The sequence below is a fragment of the Rhea pennata genome, chromosome 8 (genome assembly GCF_028389875.1).
Source record: "Rhea pennata isolate bPtePen1 chromosome 8, bPtePen1.pri, whole genome shotgun sequence".
Taxonomy (NCBI): Eukaryota; Metazoa; Chordata; class Aves; order Rheiformes; family Rheidae; genus Rhea; species Rhea pennata.
In genome coordinates this window covers 6,198,324-6,212,633 of record NC_084670.1, presented here as the reverse complement: position 1 = coordinate 6,212,633, position 14,310 = coordinate 6,198,324, and the positions used below count along the sequence as shown (strand labels likewise).

At 54.7% G+C, this 14,310-nt stretch overlaps 1 protein-coding gene across 5 annotated transcripts in view; it reads right to left on the bottom strand.

Annotated features, from left to right (window-relative positions):
* SSBP3 (single stranded DNA binding protein 3) overlaps positions 1-14,310 on the bottom strand; it is a 94,282-nt gene that overhangs the window by 75,904 nt on the left and 4,068 nt on the right. Inside the window, exon 1 of one of the 5 annotated variants that reach the window (XM_062580867.1) lies at positions 2,299-2,332. The exons of the other annotated variants lie outside the window; for them this stretch is intronic. The gene's annotated coding sequence lies outside the window, so the exon portion shown is untranslated. Of the gene's footprint in view, positions 1-2,298; positions 2,333-14,310 lie in introns of those variants that run through there. 5 annotated transcript variants of the gene reach the window in all.

The following is a 14,310-nucleotide window of genomic DNA, read 5'->3' as shown; positions in this document are numbered from 1 at the left end:
ACATAGACAAGTGACACAAGCAACAGACAGAGCAGGAAGCCTAGGTTTGGCTCCCTCAGGATCAAGTTCACGTGCTCAAAGCTGCCACTTTCCTCTCTTAAATATACTTTGCAGTAGTGAGACAACAAAAACAGTGGAGCTATCCTAAAGCCAGTTAGAAATTCACCTACGTGGCCAAGAGGGACACGGGCCCGGCACCTGACAGAGGGGGACCCCTGGATGCCAACGAGCCATAGCTCTCCCCACTCTCCCAGGGCAGCTGTGAGCAAAGAGGGCAGAACACGCTGCAAGTTGTTATAGAAAGTTTGACTAAAGTTGCTGCTAACAGCCCTGAGAGCACAAGGATGCACCTCTGGCCGACGCATAGCTGGCAAACTTCAGCAGCCCTGAAACACCCAAGAACATCACTGGGCAAAAGAAAAAAGAAAAAACATAAAAACGTAAAGCTTTGAAGCCATGAGCCATCTGATGGCAAGTCTGCCTATGCTGGAGGACTCCAGGCTCCCGCATGGAGACACAGGCTGTACTTCCACCTTTACCCCAACCTTCCCACCCTGGGGGTGGCTGGAGATCAGCTCTGCCTAAACCACGAAGAGCTTACACTGCTCCTTGGAGGCGAGCCATTAACCTAGCTCAGCCCCGGCAGGCTGCGACAAGGGTAAGCCTACACATTACATATCCAGGGTCAGAGGAGGCTTCCACAACAGGGGCTCCCCTCCTGCAGGTGACCCCCAACTGGCTACGGCCACATCAAACTGCTAAACCGGAGAGCAGGTCAGCGGGGCTGGCGACTGCGGGACGTACCCGCTGGAACAAAGCTGGCCTTTCAACATGCTTTATCGTGCGTGCACGCGGGTGTGTAAAAACCACACCGGGGTTAGCCCTCCGTCACCGCTCAGCCTGGGCGATGAAGACATCCTGGCTTCACCTCCTGATCCCGCAGCCAGATGGGCAGCAATTCCAGGAGAGGGAGGCAGGGTGTGATTTACACACCGACACCAGCTGCACAGCTCTTCCAGAGAAAGGAGCCGAGGGGGAGGGAGAGCGAGCATCGCTCCCTCCTCCTCGCTGGGAGGAGGGGAGCCACAATGACAAGTTTTACTTTCAGGCATGAAGACACGCACCGGGAACATATGAATCACTTCCACACCCCCTCCCCTGCCCTCCAGTGACGAGCACGGGACACACCAGTCCTGCAAAGGGAGTCACGCTAATCGTGCCCGCAGCAGCCAACACCACCAGTATGGCTTGGAGTGTGTGTGTGGGGGGGACGAGACTCACACTGCTGCTCCGCCGAGTCCCATCAGCGGCATGGGGCCTTGCTGGCAAATGCTGATAACGCGAACGCTGATAACGCAACCGGAGCAGAGTCACCGGCCGCCCGTGTTGGAGACCCCACATGGTGCTGGTCAAAGGCTGGAGGCCCAACGTGCTGCTGTCTGAAAGATCTGGTCAGCTTCTCTGCCATGAGAAGTGGCTGGCGCTGCCCTCACATGACACAGACCACCAGCTCCAGGGTTACGTTAACAGGAGGTAACCAAACAACAAGGGGTGGATGGCCCACTTGGAGTCAAACAGGAACTGACTTGGGCTGGGGAAGGAGGATGTTCTCTCCCGTAGACCGAGGGGTGAGCAAAGTCCAGCCGCTCTCCTCCACGAAAGGCGCCAGGAGGTTTCGAGCGGCTCCCCCCCCCCCCCCCCGCGCTCTCGGTATCATTCCTTCGTCAGCCCGAGGAAAGGGGCTCGCAGAAGCGCTCGGAGATGCACAGCTGTACTCCTGGCCTTCAGGAGAGACAGCAGCTTTGCCTTGGGATCAAGCGAGGCTCTGCAGCCGCCTACGCTTTAGATGTGCCCTGTCTCACACAGGGAGCAGAGGCAGAAAGCTGCAGGCTTATCTGCTAACCCCAAGAGAGATTGGCTGGAGAGTTTTCTGCAAGGAAGCACCCTCCCCCCTTCCCCTGCACACATTGACATTTTTTTTCTTCACTAAAATGACCTCCCAACTCTTCTTCAGACTGATCGACTGCCCAGAAACTGAGTTGCAAAATAAAGCTAATGATAGAAACTAAACAGCAACTCCCCCTCTCCCGTAGGGTAAGAGAGCTCAGAGCACTGCTAGCTGATAGCAGAGCGTGGAGGCAATGCAAACAACTCTCTTATTTCTTGCAAGTTGGGCTGTGCTAACCGACTGCATCCATGTTCCTCACCTCCTCCTCTGCCTGTTTAAGCCAGGAGGTCTTTGGTTTGTATTCTCAAAGTACACACAGAGTCGCCTCAGCCCAGCCGACCAGCACCAACCTGCTACGCTGCGGCGGCTCAATCTCTCGTGACCGCGTCTCCACGTACTCAGATCATAGAGGCTTTTTCACCTTCTAGTTCATAGAAAAGAAAAAAAAAATAAAAATAAAGCCTAGCCCTTCAGACACCCTCATAGCAAGCCAGCTTGGAGAGAAAGGCATCTGTATGGCCAAATGGCCATCTCACTTGGTAATGGGCTGTCTCTGCTGGGCTCGGTGCCTCGAGGGCGCAGTGGCAGCTGCACAAACCCTGGTGCCTTGGGAGAAGGGAAGCCCTTGCTCTGGGGCAGGAGAGGGGCTCAGCGGCTGCCACGGCACATGCAGGAGCGGGGCGAGAGCTGGTAAACGCCTGGCTCCCCGTGCAGCGCGCTCGGCCTCGGCAGCCCAGGGCGCACGACTCCTGCTCCCTGCTTCCAGGCCACGCTGAGTTCAGCCTGCGCCTGCTCTCCCTGCTGAACCCACAGCACAGCTAAACAGGAATTTCAATCCAGAGTTTTTTTTCTTTGTTTCATTTTTGGTATGAAATGGAAAAAAAAAAAAAACCTCACGTAACAGGGACCTGCTCTCAGCTCGTGTGTCCGCTGAGAACGCCGTGCACGGCCGTAGGAGCGACGGGAAACCAGCAGCCCACCCTTGCACGCTGTGCATACGCAAGACGTTACCTCCGCCTGGCTTTGCACAGGGGCAGGATGGTGCTGCTCACACGTCCTGCTGCAAGGCACATTTCGCTTGCAAGCTCTCCAGTAAGACAGAGCTGGGGCTGTAATACATCCTCTGCTTTGAAAGCTTATTTGTATCTAAAAAAATAATAATCAGAGGTGCAAGCTCAGCCCTGTGAAGTTGTATGAAGTCAACTCTGACTCGGGGAAAAGGAGAGGAAAAACCCAGAACCTGTTACAGGCAGCCAGGATGGGCAGCAAAAGCTCATTTTCACTACAGAAAGCTGCTGCACCCTGGGAGGAGAGACATTCAAGATCAAATATTTAAGGGTTTACACAGAAACATTAAAAAAAATTCAAAAAAATGTTAGCTTAAGACACAGCCAGAGGTCTTCCTTTGGACTTTATCTTGACATGACAGGCTGCAGAGTCACTGCCTTTCACATGAGACATCAGGGCTGTTAAAACCCCACTCCCTCGGCAGCCAGACGGGTTGCCGGCAGCCCTCTCCGACCCGCTTCGTGACACCAACCCGGACGCCGGCGCGGCATCGGGCAGGACGCGTGCCACCGGCCAGGCCCGGCCCGCAGGAACGGCGGCAGGGCCGGACAAACCGTGCATCCTCCGCGGTCGTCTTTGTGCTCCCAGGGCCTCCTTTCCCTTCCTCCCCCCTTAATCCCTAGGGCAACAATCAGTTATGCAAATCCGCAGCCCTCCCCCACGGCGGCTGGCTGCTCCGCATCTGCCGGGGTCCGGGGGCGCGCGGCCCGCCGCGCCGCCCGCCCTTTGTTCGGCCCCCGCGCAGGGGCCTGCGCGCGATTTGCAGCAGGGAAAGTAAAAAAAAAAGGGGGGGGAAAAATGCCCCCGATGATTGAAGTTGGGGTTCTGACAAAGTAGTGGGGACGAATGCACGTGCAAACGCAAGCAACCGTGGAGCACGCACGAGGAAGCCAAGAGGGAAGTCCAACGAAGGAGGGATCCTTGGTTCGAACAGAGGACCAAGCACCGTGCAAGGGGGTCGCCTACGAGGATTGCAGCAAAAATGCTCCCACTTTTATAACCTCCTCTGCTTTCCAAAGTCGGAGCCGCTGGGCCACCGCCTGGGGCCAAGTGACTCCCCAGGCACGAGGAGCACTAGCCACTGCGGCCCCTTGTTTACGGTGCTTGGCATGCAGAAGGACAGCAGTTGTAAAAAGGCTGCTCAACCAGCTTTTTTTAATTGCAGCCTTCAGGCTCAGAGAAGGCTGGAACAATTGAGGATCCTGGGCAAAGGGATCTTTAAATAAGCACGGTTCAAACCCAGCCGCTCACCTCCCAACTTTTGCATTTTCCCAGGGTGCACAAAGTGTTGTCATTTTTAGTGTTCTGATTTCAAAAAATTAAGTCAAAACATCCAGACTGGTGTTGTGACTGAGCTTGTCAGAAACGTAACACACAGAAAATGTATGGGGCTGGGGGGGGGGGGATCTACATTGGGCACTTAAGATTCCTTCTCCCAGGAGAGGAGGTGTTGTGCTTTTAAAACCACACAAGTACTACTCACAAACGGACATGCAAATACAAAGGCTCAGACCCACACTGGCAAGAGCCAAGGAGCCCATGACAGACCGCTGCTCGCTTGAGTATTTCTCCTTAAGCAAACAGTATACAGATGGAGATGCCTTAACCCGTGTGCAGCCCGAATCATCAATATGCCAAAGAGAAATCTACAGATATAAAAACCAAAGACTTATAGTGTCAATAACCTCAATTTGTACTACAGCTTCCAGCCCTGCCTCTCCCAGCCAAGGCAGTCTCTGCTCTCTAAAGAGAAGCGAATCCCAGGCAGATAAAAGTGGAGACAGAAATCAACTTTTAAAAACCATCTGTCTTTTCATGGCAATTTCCATGAATTAGGAAGAGTAACGAAGGCAGGCAGTCCTGCGGGTCGGGAGAGCGTTTGATGTCTCCGTGCAAAGCATTACTCTGTCACGCCGCCCACCTCGCTCCATCCCCACCGCCCCCACGCAGCGAGCCAACTTCTGCCCTGAGATGGGGGGGGGGGAAACACTGCTCAATCCTGACGTCGGCAGCCTCCGTGCACGCAGCATCTAACTTGGGCAGGAGAGCACATATGTATCGTCTTCTTTCTTCCAAAAAGTCATCTTTACGCGCGTAGACCCAAAGACAAAAGAGCCTCGGAGAAAACCTGGCGTTCCCTTGGGGGAGCTGTACCCTTTTATGGCCAAATTGTGGCATAAACACCCCCAGACGCCCTTACTCCCCTCCGTGGGCTGCAGGGTGCCGGATCTGCTCCAGCTGGCATCGCCCTGGCCATCACCATGCCCCAAAGGGCACCTGCACAGCTAAGTGGGATGTCCCACAGCCGGCCTCTGCAACGAGGCGGCAGGACCGGGCAGCACCTGCTTCCCGTGGTCGGCATGGCTGCGGCGGGCACTCGTCCCGCTCGGCCTGCCCAGCTCGGTCCCTGCTGCTGGATGTGACCCCGCAACGGGGCACTGCCTCTGAACCCACATGCAAACCCCCCCTGCGCTTTGGCACCCCTGACAATGCAGCTGCATCTCCAAAACCAGCTCCTGGCACCGATTCCTTCGCGGACGGATCGATTACCAACACTTGGGGCCGTAAGCAGGCATTTAGAGAGAAAAAAATAAGGAAGAAAAAAATCCCCACCAAACACAGGGTATTTGTTTACTTGCAGGAGAGACATTTTCTCTCCAAGCCAGAGAGGGAGAGAAGGGGCTGCTCTCTGCAGATGGGGCAGAGGAAAGAGCCGTTTCGGCCTCCCAGGAGCCCCCGAGGCCGGGCAGCCGGGCCGCCAGCCCCACACCTCCTCCCCACGGCAGGCCCGGCGCGGGGGGCAAGCCCCGGGCAGGCGTCCAACAAAGCCCAGGAAGCACCCGCGAGCCGCCGAGCGAGCGAGCGCGCCGGCTCCGCCGAGCCGCGGCTACTCCTCGCTCCTCCCATCCCGCTGTGTCAGGGCTCAAACTGGAAGCTGCTGCTAACCTCCCTCTCGTCAAGTCACCAGGGTACAGACACGGCTCCCTTCCCCCACGGCGAGCAGCCAAACCGACAGCATTTGCAGTTTAAAGACAGAAGAGCGCCTGCTCCCCTTGGGCTGGGGCCACGGGGCTCTGCTCCGCCAGCTCGCGCTGCTATTTCCTTATCTCCCCTTCCGCCCCCAACCCTGCCTCTCGCAAGCCTTTCGTTATGAGACGCTGGCAAAAGCGGCCCTGGGGGGGGGAGGGAGCAGACGTGCGCGCTGCTGGGGTGGGGGGGAGCGAGCAGACGAGCTCCAAAATCATTTTGGGGCTGGGACGGGCTATTTCTGCAGCCGAGGCGGCCGCCCTGCACAAAGCCCCGCGGCCCCACGCCGTGCCTGTCGGTGCAGATCCTGGCTAGCAGGTTTCCGTGCCGGCTCTGCCAAAAGGCTGCGGGAAAGCTGGCGGGAGGGTCGATCCGAACCCTGCCTGAGCCGGGACGGCGCGGCAGCCACGCGTGGGAGGCCAGCGGTGATGCCCAGGAGCCCACCTGCACGGCCAGGGAAAACCCTCCGCGGCGGGGCACGCCGCCCGGCAGGCACGGGTCAAAGCCTGGGCTCCAGATAAATAGCAGGAGACAATTCACCAACTCCTCTCCCTTCCGCATGTCCTGGAAACACGAAATCCAATTAGCACCGTCTCTTCAGGGTTTGCTGATTGGGTTTTTTTTTTTAGAAGCCAGACTCTCCGAGGGCACCGTGTCTCCCACCGACGGCGCAGTCTCTTCTCCCCACCGAGCGTTTTTGTTCCAAGGAGACTGTGCACCATGTGCATCTCGCATACGCTCGGCGCGAGCGCCGAGACAACCCCTTCCCTCCCTCCTTTGTTACAGACGGGGTTTTTTTATTGTCTCGGTGGCACCCGGCGGCCCTCCAGCTGGACCGCCAGGCCCAGCTCGAGCTGAAGGGTTTCCAAGCCGGGGATCTGCAAAGTAACACGTGAGAACGAGTCAGAGGGAGAACAGGCTGAGAAATACGGGGACTGGCTCAAGGTCAGAGCTGAGAACAGGTCTCAGCCTCGGGCTGGAGTTTCAGCCACGGGGCCGGGCTGCCACTCATAACCGGATCGCGCGTGCCCTGGGGAGCGCGCAACCTGGACGGGCGGACGCCCGGCCTCAGCAGCGTTCATCTTCCTGCGCTCTCGCACCAGTAGTTTGGAGCACAGAAGAGGAAGAGAGTCAGTAATGTGCTTTCCTGACAAACCGCTAACAAACTGCTAATTCCCCTCCCTCTGTTTGGCATTTGAGTCACACTCAAATCTACCGTAAATGGTCAATAAAATAACACACACCGGAGAGGTGTCCACAGCTGAAGCTCAAAGGGGGGAAAAAAAAAACAAAAAACAAAAAAACCACACGCTGCTGCCACGTCCCTGCAAGCAGCAGGAAACGTTAGAGCAAAATGAACCTGGTGCTGCTGCTCTCCGGGGATGCAGCCCGGCGAGGCAGCCGGCGGTGCGGCACGGCACGGCAGACGCCGCTTGCCAGCCGGCACGCCAGGAGCGGCCATCAACGCTGGCTAGTTGCACAAGGCGGTGAGACATGGAGGTAGGTTGTCTGTCCCCAAAAAGCTGGGTTAGGTGAGCTCGTTCGGGCAGGAGTCTTTCCTCCATCTGTAATCTCCTCTAGTTATAATGGTCTTAAAAATAATAAAAAAAATTACAAAACATTGCTACAGAAACTCTCCCAGTTCTCTTCTAAACCATCCCCCCACATAAGCAAGAATTTCATGCAGTCAGTTGCCATTTAATTTGGCCTCTGTTGCAAGGTTACTTTTGATTCTGCCTTACGGGCCATTTCTAGAGTCAGTGAACACATGCATGTGCAGTATTAAAAAGGAAAAAAAAAAAAGAAGTCAGAGTATTCCTTTAGTTTCCGAGGACTGGCTTTTGCAGCTGTTTTCAATAGATTCAGAGACTGCTTTAAAAGAGAAAATATGGAACAAAAGGTAGGAGAAAATCCAAGTTTCCAAGGTAAGGAAGGAAATGATCAGGAGAACAGGAAAGCCTCACTCATACCCAATACATGTTGTACTGACCTAACAAATCTTCCAATTGCCAACCAGAACAGAGATGGGGAGGCTTTTCTCCCAGCCCCGCTCCCCAGGAGCGGCAGGGCCCCCTCCCCGCACGCTCGCTGGCCCGCAACACGCTTTGAAGAGCCGTCCAAGCCGCTCGAGCTCCTCAGCATCGGCCAGGTCCCTCGGCTTCACCCGCGAATCGCACACGCACCCTCGCCTTCATTTTCTTTGTTCCTCTGAAAGGACCCCAGAAAGGAAATGAATGAAGGTTTACAAGCTCTGTGTTTACCCAGAGCTACAAATCTGTCAGGGTCTCCGGCTTCTCCTCGCCTGCGCCCGCCCCCCCCGGCCCCGACCGGCGGGGAGGGCTTCGCGGGGCCGGGGGCGCGCGAGAGGAGGCCTCCAGAGCGGAGCAGCCGCACGTGGCCGTGTCTCCGGGGCAAACAATGGGATTCCTCGGCACAAGCGCGGCGGGAGCCGCCGGCCTGCCTCCCCCTGCCCTGCCTCCTCCTCCTCCTCCCCGAGCCGCGAGCCGGCCGCTTCTCCGTCCCTGCTCGTCGCTAGCTCCAGGCCGGCTCCGGCAGCCCTTAAGCGGAGCCGGAGATAAAGAACGGTACGACCGCCCCGTGCAAAGCCGACACGGATGACGCACCGCCTCGGCGAGCGACGGCACGGGAGAGCCCGAGCCCTCCGGCCGGGCGCCGCCGGCGCGGGACGCGCCGCGCCGAAGCACCCCGGCCGCGGCGACGCGCAGGGCGGCGAGCGCAGCCGCTTCCCGCTCCCCTCCCGCCGCGGCCCCCCGACGGGGCGGGCTCGTCCCGCTCCGCGGAGAGGACGCGCGGTGCTAACCCGAGGCAGACGCCGCGGAGCAGCTGGCTCCCGAAGGCGTGCGTGCGCGCGCGGGGGAGAGTGGCGAGCGGCAGGATCCCCTGCGCGTCGCAGGGGCCGCTTCCAGAGCCTCCCTCGTCTGCCAGTCGCACTACAAAATCCATTTATCCTCCCATTGTCAGACAGAATTATAAGAAAATACGCTCTTTAAGGCAACTTCCTCTCCTCCCATTCCACCCCCACTTTTCAGTAGAAACCCCTTGTGGATTCAAACCAGAGAAACTTTGCATCTTCACACCATTTGTTGACATAAAATACATTCCAGTGCCTTACTTTTACAGAGGCACTCAGAATAGAGGGGGGGAAACGTCTGTTTCCATTTGAAACTGTCAAAATTAGCATTCAGTAATTAAAAATCACACCCTTTCTCTTAATAACCTAACCAGCATGATACAATCAGGTTGTGCCAACTCTTTAATCTAATTGACTAATTACAGATTTTAATTTAGTCAGTTACTGAACAACTGTTGACAATTTGTTTTCATTAGGGACAGAACAGGATAAATATTTAGGCTCCCCAGTCAAAGACTAAGACATAAGCTCCGTGCTCTGACCTCAAGTTTAGCACAGTTGGCTTTTCCATCAATATCAACTACAGAAAGGTATCACTAAAACCGCAGAATTTTGCGGCTCCTTTGCTGCTGAACAGCCCTCTATTCGAACGCATTAGTACTTGGAAACAGTGAAATTGCAAAAGTGGAGGTTTCTCCACAACAACAGCCAACACTACTAAAAAAAAAAGCCAACTTTGCACAGAGCTCGAGTAGAAGTGGCGTTTTAAAGGGACACTTTTGCTTCCACGCAGCACGGACAAACCAGCCCCAACACCGGTCACCTACCAACTGCAGCTTACTGAAAGTGAACCTCGGTGGTTATAGTCGGGCTTGGCAGGAAACCCAAGAAAGTTTCGGAAGGACAGGGTATGTTGGTGACCTCCGCGGCACGCAGAGCTGTCTCCTGCTAGGAAAGATCCTTCTTCCATCCACCGTGTAACCGACCCTCGACAACGAGCAAAGGCGGAAGCCACTGTGCTGCCAGGCAATGGAATTTCTGGGGGGTTGGGGTTTTTAATTATTATTACTTTTCCTCTTCTTTAACAGGGAGTTCTGCAGTTGTTCCTGGCAACCTGCCACTCGCGAAGGGAATTTCCTCTCCCCGCGTACCTGTCGGGGAACTCTGTCCCCACGCAGCAGATCTGGACACGGCTCAGACAGACCTCGGTCTCAAGGCAGAAAACAGCAGGCACGTGAGCACGCGTGGCACTAGCCAAGCCCCACGGACGCCGCGGAAGCAGGCCAGGGCCAGCTCCCAGCACGGAGGTGCTCAGGCAGTGCAGTGCCAGCAGCACCCACGGGCACAGCCACGGCCCCCGGGGATCGTGCTTCTGCACAAAGCGGCTCCCAGCAGATGTTCCCACGTTGCCCCAAATCAGGAGCCCAGAGCCAGCTCTCAAAGTCACCCCATTTATAGTAAAGCGGCTCCAAAAAGCTCGCGGTTGACCGCTTCCCAGCGGAGCAGAAATACTCAGGGACCAGCATCACACGTGCTGGTCCAACGCCCGACCCCGCACAACCAAGAACCCACAGGCGCTTGGAGCGACGGCCTTGCAGCCTGCGGCGGTCCTGGAACGACGAGGCACCCTGCCCTGGGAGAGGCAGCAGTCACACTGAACCACTCACCCCTCGTTTATGAGGGGCATCAGCCCCCGCGAGGAGTCCTGCCCAACGCTTGCAGCCGGCCGCCTCACCCGCCAGCGGTGTGCCGCGTCGCATCGAAGCTGCACGGATCGCAGCTTTGCGCTGCTCACCACCACGAGTTCACGCCTGCGATAATTGAGTTGTCCAGTACATGAAACACAAGAGCCTTCTACAACAGTAAGATCTTTTCCTACAGGTCGAGGATGCTAATGCACGGCCACGGGAACGACAGGCGCTTGTTCCTCGGCTGGCTGGGCTCTCCTCCTTGGTGGGAAACTAATGACACGAGGGTGCGAAGGGCAGGGATGGGTTTGCGAACAACTGCTTTCTTGTGAGAAAAAGACAATTTCCTACATTCTGCCTCCACAGTCTGCACAGAAAGGCAAAATCTGACACAGCAGAGAGTTTACAACTGGGGAAATAGCAGGTTTTAGGGTTCATAACCCGGTGTCTAGACGATATCTCCAGTCTGTACAACCAACAGAGCAAAATCCTTCCAGCCTTGTTGGTCGTCTTCCCACTGTGGCTTACACCTCGTTCCCCACGGAGCAGAGTCATGAGCACAAATGCCAGCAATCCCTGCGTTCAGAGAAACAGACCACAGCTGCTATTTTCATCTAGCTTCAGTGACTTTAGAAATTTAGTGGATTTAGAAATCCACTTGTTCAGAGCTGAATCCAAGGAAAAGTTTTAGGTGTTGAGGAAAAAAGGAACTCCGGTTCTCCCCCAACCAAACACGAGTAGCAGGCACAAGCACCAACCGCACCATCTTCCTGCAGCTAATCGCAATCTTTCTAGCAGCAACCACCTGTTTCAGCTGAGCATCCTTCCAGACAGGAGAAGTTAAACAGGACGAACTAGATCATTTTTCTGAAGTTAGAGTGATGCACTGATTTTCTCTCTAACAAACAGAGTACGCTTAACAGTGAGTTTAAGCTGCTACTCTGTATACTCCACTGCACGGAAAACACTGCTTCAAATGCTTGTAAGTCTGAGTTTTTCTTGGGGGGTTGGGTGGAGCAGAGGAGGGAAAGGAGGAAGTAAAAGTCTCAGGCAGCCAAACACCATTCTGATTTTTCTCTCCTTCAAGTTACGCTCTAAGTTGGCCATGCAGGCAGAGCAATACCACAAAAAGTATGTAGCAACAGTCAACTAGATTTAAGTTCATTTTCTGTAGCTCGAGGCCAAAATCGACCGAAGTGGTTCTGGTGATCAAGTTTTCTGCAATTCCCCTTTCTGTGTATTAGCTATTTGACAGAAATTCACTGCGGTATTTAAACTGGCAGTCATCACCGCTAACTCAAATTGTATTGGCTTTCACAATGTTGAAATGCTGAACTGCAACCATCAATCGGCCAATTCTGAGATAACGCGGCGGTTGAAATTCCCTGTCATGCCGTACAATCCCTTTGTAGCTCACCGGCTCAGAGGAGACGCAACGAAACCCGCGACAGGAGCGTCTGGCACCGCACCGCACCGCACCACGAGCGCGCTCGCCGAGGGGCTTCGAGAGGCGCAGGCGGCCGTGCCAACGGCCGCCGGCTCCGGAGAGGCAACGCTCTCTAGCAGAGACAGGGCGAGCGGAAAGAGGCAGACCCGGGGGTGTTCCCTTTCTCCTCTCCCCAACAGCCTGGGTATTTTCACGATCTCAAATGACTGAAGACCAAAACAGAAACCCATCCAGCTGGATGAGGTTCCAAATAAAGCAGAAAAACCCAAATCAATCGCTATGGCTCAAGCACAAAGTTTGTCAGGTGGGTCAAGTTTAAGAAGTCAACTGGAGATCAATATGTTTGTCTTTAAATGCATGTAACAGTGCTTTTAACTTCTGGATAAACTCTTCTCGCACAGGTGGTGGAAAAGGCTGACTAATGAAACTACAAACCAGCACATGATTTGTTCAGTTGCAGTAAGAGCCAGATTTGCATACACACTGGCAAAAGAGAAAAAAGCAGAGCCTTTCTCCAGGTCGTACAAAATAAAGTCCCTGCTTTCTATATGACTCTCCCCAAATGTTCGTTTATACAGAATCCCAGCAGCTTTTGTCCCAGCTTCAGAGAAAAACCTCAGATGAGAGAAGAAAAAGCTATATGCCTCTACCATGCAAGGGTCCGTGCCAGTTAAGTAGTCCCCCAAAAAGTGTGATTTTTTTTTTTTTGGCAAAGAGTTAAAAATTAAAAACTGGAGAGGGAAATTGGTAATTTGTCCTGCTGCTCCTAATAGTTTTCATATAGTTATACTGGGAAATGAAATGGAAATTACACAGCATGCAAATCCCACAGTTAACACTCTGCTAATGAAGCACACCGCTCTTACTCCAAAGCATGTGTTCCTTAAGCCGGCTGATCTCAGAGATGCATCTCCTCGCACACCCGAGCGAGCGCACCTCCAGCGTCGGCGATGGGAGAGCGGCGCGGAGAGGCGGCTCGCCAAGCCTCTCCCGACTCACCCGCGATCCCCGCGCTCGCTCCCAGGCGCATCCCGGGCTGCCCATTTTACAAGACTCTGTTATATGCAGCTAGAGAATTACAGTATGCCGCTATTTTGTGCTCAGAGTGGCACAGTAAATACACAGTCTAATGGTAAATAAACACCGTATTTTAGGCAAACACAGGCAACCTCTGCACAGCCTGTTCTATAATTGGTGAAGTTTAAATATGATGCTCTACAATCTGGGGCAAGGCCTATATCGGGATGTTTTTAACCACAACCAACATATGAAATTACTCACTGGTCCACCCAGTTCAGGGTTTGCAGGAGGCCTCACATTAGTTTTAGCTGTTGCATGTTTTTGTTGCTGTGTTTTGGGGTTTGGCTTGTGCAGCACAGGAACAGCAGTTGTTAATATGCTTCTTCCCCCACCCCCATCTGGCACATTCTTCCCCAAATCCCCCTTTAAGCCCCACCCTATGCAATTCCCAATTGTAACCCAAGGAGCCTCTTTCCTGCTCGGGAAGCCCATGCTCAAATGAATTCCCGTCTTCTGCTCGAGGACCGAAGAGGGCTCCTCTTCCAGCAGGGCCACGATGGTACCTCCCGGCCTCTTCCCACCCGAGAGACAAAGAACAGAGCTCCCGCCTCAGGCCACCGAGCAGCAAGATTTATAGACGCTTCTCTGCACTTCCACCTCCCTCTCCCACTTCAGGGCCAGACGCTCTGCCTTGGAATCATTATTTAAAAGATCAGAAAGGCGATAAAAACCTGCATTTAGGCTTCAGTGCCTGTCGGTAACGCTGACAGCCGAGCGCCGTGCTCACCGCCGCGCACGCCGATACCAGCTCGCCAGCTTCTCTCCCCAGTCTCGGCACGAAGACTGGAGCTTGCATCATGCCAGAGCACGGCGCCAACGGAAAACACACGCGCGTCAACATGAGGCTGCTTCAGCCCTGCGATCTGGGAAGAGCCCGACGTCCTCAGCAGTCCCCCGCAGCCACCCACCCAAGCGCACCGCACGTGCTTGCGTTTCCAAGGCACACGCAGGAACCACAAACTGCGTACCTGCGTGCAAGAGAAACAGGGCGCTATTCACACAAAAAGTTTATCATTTGGTTCCTGTCTTTGGTCAATATTTAAGTTTTATACAGGTAGTTCCCTCGCCCTGTAAAGTACACTTCATACTCCTTGCTGAGAAAACACCGATTCTCAAAGAGGAAAGGAGCTGTAAGCATCTGCAATCAGCCACGCCATGGAGAAGAAACATAACCAACCAT